Below are 6,507 nucleotides of genomic sequence, written 5' to 3' on the forward strand. Positions count from 1 at the left end.
TCCTTAAAGAAATTATAAGTTTTAGTCCTCGAAAAGCAATGACGTTAAATTTGGTCTGAGGTGGCTAACAGTGTGCCACATTTGATGCCAACTTTAATTTTAGTTGTGTGCCACGTTTCTATTCTTCCCATTGGAAATAGGAAAGGTCTTGACGACAGAGGAATCAATGGTATGAGTGTGATCCCTTTGGTCTTGAACCTCCACGACAGTGGTTATCGTCGGTGGTGCCATGACTGCGATGGCAACATTATTCCTCATTGTTGTAATCAGGGAATGACTATGATTTAGATTCAACCCGTCGAGGTTTTACTTCAATCCAATTCGAATACCAATCCTTTTGTCTTGTTCTTCCTCATTGTTCCCAACATTACATAAACCTTCTTCATCCATTCCTCGTTATTTCAAAACCCTAAAAAATAAAAATATCCATGGTCGCTCCTACTAGGGACCAAGCCCTCTATCTTCTCACTACAGCCAAACACCATGCACTAGTGCAACAAAGGGAAACGATATCGATTATTTTTGACAATACCCTTCCGTTTTCAAACCGAGGCATATACGTTAGAGTACATAGTGGGAATGTTAGTGAAGCAGAGGGGTTTTGGCCTTGGTTCTGAGGATAACCGAGGCCAAATACCCTACACAGAGATATTTGTCAGTTGAAAAGTCTTTTCATGGCAACTTTCGCGGGCTTTATGGCCTCGGTTGCCCTTGTAACCGAGGTTGTAGGTACTTTATGGCTTTGGTTAAGATAGAACCGAGGCATATACTTTCCCAATAATTTCAAAAATGCCACCGCCCCATTTTATGCTTCGATTTCTGACCAACCGAAGCATAATGGCCGCGTTAGTAGCCCTGTTTTTTACTAGTGATGGTGACCTTGGCGTTAAAACCTCAATGCTTAAACAAGCAAAGGACATTCTTCTCTCCATCGACCACTCTCTTGCTGTCGATATCCTCTGTTTATTGAGTCACCCTGTGAGAGTTTTTCGCCATTGCCCAAAACCTATAATACTTGAGTGAAGCACCATGAGGAATGAAGTTTCTTGATAGTTTTTATCTGTCATTGAATCAAATGAGAAAAATACTCATATAACTACAATAAAGGATACAGGATACGGTATGAAAAGTGGAAACAACTATATTGAACCTGAATAGTGAGTGAAAAATAATTTCACATTTGGTAACTCTTTGTAATGTGATACCATGACAAGTATATGATAACAGTTGAAAAACTGTTATTTTTATACTTAAAATTGACGTCAATTACAACCTTTATGACTTAGAAATTAGCTTGAACTCATGATTTTGTTGAATTATTGGAAATAACAGAGTTGGACAGGTTTTGTGCTTTATTTCCTTGTTTTTGCAGGTTTTTAGATGAAATTGATGAAAGAAGTGAAAAGGGATAGACATGGAATAAGAAAAGGACACAAGAAGTGCAACAAAAGAGAATCAGAAAGTACCGCTCAGCGCCAATTACCGCTCAATGGCACTCTCAAAGACCCATTGGCACCGCTGAGGGGAGAAATGACGCTGAGAAGAAGAATTGGTCACGCGCTAGTACCGCTGAGCGGTATTTACCGCTGAGCGACACTTTTATGGGCTTGGGCCTAATTTTCTGTATTTTTAGAATAATATATAAGCTTTAGGACGTTCTAGAATTTGTATCTTTGGCTGGGACGAAGCAAAAACGCACTATTTCACCCCTTGGAGGAGGATTTTGGATGCTAAGGCTCCTTTCTCAACTTTCTAGGGTTCTATCCTTCACTTTTCCATTGTATTTCATCTAGTTTCACCATGAATATGGTGAACTAAACTTATTTTGTTGTTAGGAAATCAATGTAAATCCTTAGAAACTCTCTTGTATGAAATTTGTTCTTCAAGATCAGTTTTATGATACATGCTTTTTTTCATTAATAGTTAGGGTTTTTCCTCTTTGCTCAAACCATGCATTGTTTAACTCATTCGATGTCATGATTATTGGTTTTGTCGATATGGACACATACGGGGAAATCTAGAACTGGGAAAATTCTCCCAAAAGCAGTATTGCCTAGACATAGGGATATGAGGGTTGGTTTCCTTTAAGCTTATGTACCTCAGAATTAATTATTAGGGATGCTAGGAATTGTATGAACTCATAATTAAGGATAGGCTTTCTTCACCGAGACATCGGGTTTAAAGTAATTTAGAAAGTGGCATTAACATTAATGAAAAGAATGATGAATTCTTAAATACAAGAGAATGTATAGGATGAAATTGATAAACCCCAACAACATATTCATCCATATATTTCAATTCACGTGTTTTGTTTCTTCTTGTCCATTGATCATCACATGCATACATATTTACTTTTCAGTCTTTTTGCATTTGAAACTTACAACAAATTGTTCACAAGTCTTAATTAATCAATAAATCACATAACTGTCTAAGTCGTGAGTCCTTTGGGAGAACGATACTTGGTCTTACCAGGTTTATTACTTGATACGATTCGGTTACACTTGCCGAGGGTTAACAAGTTTTTGACTCTATTTTCGGGGATTGATAATTTGTTCATCAAGTGTTTGGCGTTGTTGCCAGGGACTTGTGGTTTAACTAGTATATTTGTGTGATTTTTTATTATTTTTGACTTGTTGTGAATTTTGTTTTTCTATTTTATTTTTCTGTTTTTATTTTTCTGTTTTCTATTTTTTTTTTCTTATTATTTTATTTTCTTTTTTTATTTCCTATCTTCTTATCTTTTCAATTATATCCTTTGATTATTTCTTCTCTTTTCTATCTTTTTGTGCTAACAAAATTTTTTTAGGGTTTTTAGGGTTTCTCTTCACCTTTTGTATTCTACACCATGTACTCTATAAATACAGTGGTAAATTGTAATAATGATTCAAGAGAAAATAAACTGCTTTTAGCTACTTCTAAACTCTTCAAGTGTTGGTAAAGAAGATAGGAAAGATAGGTTGATAACGGTTGAAAATACTGTTATCTGTGATGTAATTTTGACACTAAATGCACCCTTTTCTGCTTAGAAACTTGTTTAGAATCATGATTTTCTATTAAGTTGTGTGAATAAGAGAGTTGAGGTTGAGTTTGATGGTTTTATGACTAATTTCCCTTGTTTTGGCAAGCAATCAGATAATATGGAAAGCAAAGATGAAGTGCCAAGGGAATGGAGCTCACAAAGGCCTGGAAAAGCACTAGAAGGGAGGAATGCTCGAAGCTCTTGTGCCCTGTTTGGAGGCTTAAGCGCAGAAGAGTGCCTCTCACCGCCCAGGCGCCCCTTTTGGGGCGCTTGAGCGCCAGAAGCACAAAGCTTGGGCGCTCTTTTGGATGCTTAAGCGTAGGAAACCACCGCTCACCGCCCAGGCGCCTTAAGTGGGGCGCCTGAGCGCCAGTGACACGGGCCTGGGCTTTGTTTTTGTTCTGTTTTTGCTCTATTTAAAGGACCTAAACGTCTTAGATTTTGTATCTTTGGCTAGAGAAGCGCAACAACACACTCTTTTACCCTCTAAAGGCGGATTTGGATGCGAAAGTTTCCATCTTCTACTTTTAGGGTTTTTCTATCTCATTCTTCTCTATTGTTCATCTAGTTTCACCATGTCTATGGTGAACTAAACTCTATTTGTTGTTAGGGGATGATGTAACCTTGTGAAGTCTCATGTATTTGAATTTATTCTTAATAACATATGTTTTTTCATTAATTGTTAGAGTAATTCATATGTGATTATTACATGCTTTGTTTAACTCATTCATAGCGTGATGTATGAATTGCTTGAGTGTCGGGAGGTTCCTTACAATTCAGGTTTTTGTTGAATTACTCCAAAGAGTAATATTTCTCAAGGATGAGGGTATGAGTCTTGATCGTCTTAAAGCTCTTGATCTTCACATTTAATTACTAAGAATGCTACGAATTGCATGAACTAGTGATTAAGGACAAGCTTATTTCACCGAGGGATCGGGTTTAAGTGATTTATTGAGTGACGTTAACATTAATGTATAAAGAAGAATTCTTACATAAATAAGAGGGAATTTGGTGAAATCTAACCCCAACAACATACTCATCTCATATTAAAAACAACATTTGTTCATCACTGTGTTATTCTACTATTGATCAAACTGCATTCATATTTAATTTTCTGTCTTTGCATCTGAAACCAATGATCTTGTTTTCTTTAAGTCTTAATTAATCGAGTTATCACATGATTGTCTAGTGCCGAGAGTCCTTTGGGATACGATACTTGGTCTTACCATTTTATATTACTTGTGCGATTCGGTACACTTGTCGATTCATCAACAAGTTTTTGGCGCCGTTGCCGGCGACTCACGGTTTAAACTATTTTATTTGTGTGATTCTTGATTAAAATTGAATTTATTTTTATTTTTATTTTTATTTCTAATTTTTTATTTTTATCTTATTTTTAATTTGTGTTTAGTGTCATTTGTTTTTGTTTTTGTGCTAACATTGTTTTCTAGCTTTTTGTGTCTATTGCTTACAGGATGCAATTCGAACAAGGTAATTTCAACCACGGGTGGAAACCTCACTCAACCATGGGACCAAGTCAATATGGACAAGCTGCTAGACAATAACAATGGCAGCAACAACCCTCTCTATCACAAAGAATGGCTAAGATGGATAACACACTGCAACAGTTAATGCTAACGTCTGATTCTCATCATAAAAGCACTAAAGCAACATTCAGAAGGATAGAGAGGCATCTCTGTCACATAATTCAGAAGCTAGATGTTTTTTGGGATAATATGAAAGTAAACCCTAGAGAGGAGTGCAAAGTTGTTACCAAAAGTGGCAGAATTTTAGATGAGAGAAAAATAGAGAGAAAAGAAAAAGAAAGGTTGAGTGAAAAAGAAAAAGATGAAGAAGAGAAAGAAAAAGAAGAGAGTGAGAGAACATAAATAGAAAAAGAGAGATAAGAGAAGAAAAAAAAGAGAGGAAGAGGATGAGAGAAAAAAGAAATGATTGTATGAAAATCCCCTTCCTTAGCCAAAGAATTATTTTAGGAAGGATAAAGAAAAACAATTTGAGCGTTCCATGGAGATTTTTAAGAAATTGGAGATTAACATACCTTTCTCCGAAGCCTTGCAACAAATGCCTTCATATGCTAAATTTCTGAAGGAGCTCCTTGATAACAGTTGAAAAACTGTTATTTTCATGCTTAAAATTGATACTAAAAGCAACCTTTAACACTTAGAAACTAGCTTAGAATCATGCTTTTGTTCATATTTTTAGAAATAAGAGATTTGGACAGGTTTATGCTTGATTTCAGTGTTTTATGCAGGTTTGAAGGTGAATTTGATGAAAGAAGTGAAGAAGGATAGAGATGGAATCAGAAAAGAACTCAAAAACTGCAAAAGAAGAGAAGCCGCAAGTACCTCTCAGCGCCAGTTTACCACTGAGTGACACTAATGAACACTCGTTGGCTCCGCTGAGGGGTGAAAGTGCAGCTGAGGAGAGAATTGACTACACGCTGGTACCGCTGAGAGGCAGTTTACCGCTGAGCGGTGGTCTTTTGGGCTTAGGCCCACTTTTCTGTAATATTTCAAATAGTATATAAGCTTTAGGACTTCCTAGGGTTTGTATCTTTGATAGAGTACGAAGCAAACACTCACCTTTCCACCCATTGGAGGAAGATCTTGGATGCTAAGGCTACCTACTCAACTTTCTAGGGTTCTATCTTTCATTCTTTCATTATTGTTCATCTAGTTTCACCATGAATATGGTGAACTAAACTTTGTATTTTTGTTGGGAAATCGATGTAATCTTTTGAAGCTCTCATATATGGAATTTTGTGTTTAAACATCATATTTATGATACATGCTTTCTTTGCTCAAAGCATGCATTGTTTAACTCATTCGATGTCATGATTATTGATTTTGTCGATATGGAAACATACGGGGAAGTCTAGATCCGGGGAAATTCTCCCAATAGCATATTGCCTAGACTAGGGATATGAGGGTTGGTTGCCTTTAAGCTTCTGTGCTTCATAATTAATTATTAGGGATGCTAGGAATTGTATGAACTCGTAATTAAGGATAGGCTTTCTTTGCAAGGTGATTTAGAGAGTGGCATTAACATTGATGAAAAGAATGATGAATTCCTAAAGTATATGAGACTGGATAAGATGACATTGATTACCCCAACAACATACTCATCCATCTAATTCGTTCAAAGTGTTTGTGTTCCTCTTTTCCATTGATCAAAACTCATGCATACATGTTTACTTATTATCTTTTGCATTTGAAACCTCAAGAATTTGTTCACAAGTCTTAAATAATCAAGAAATCATATAACTAACTAGGCCGTGAGTCCTTTGGGAGAACGATACTTGGTCTTATCGAGTTTATTACTTGATACAATTCGGTCACACTTGCCGAGAGTTAAACAAGTTTTTGGCGCCGTTTTTCGGTGTTCATAAATTTGTCATCACTCCTCACTAAGAAAAGGAAGCACATTGAAGAGGAAACCATTGAAGTTCAAGGAAATTGCAGTGCTAT

Source organism: Vigna umbellata, chromosome 5 (genome assembly GCF_029865625.1).
Source record: "Vigna umbellata cultivar VRB3 chromosome 5, Vumbellata_1.0, whole genome shotgun sequence".
NCBI classification, from domain to species: Eukaryota; Viridiplantae; Streptophyta; class Magnoliopsida; order Fabales; family Fabaceae; genus Vigna; species Vigna umbellata.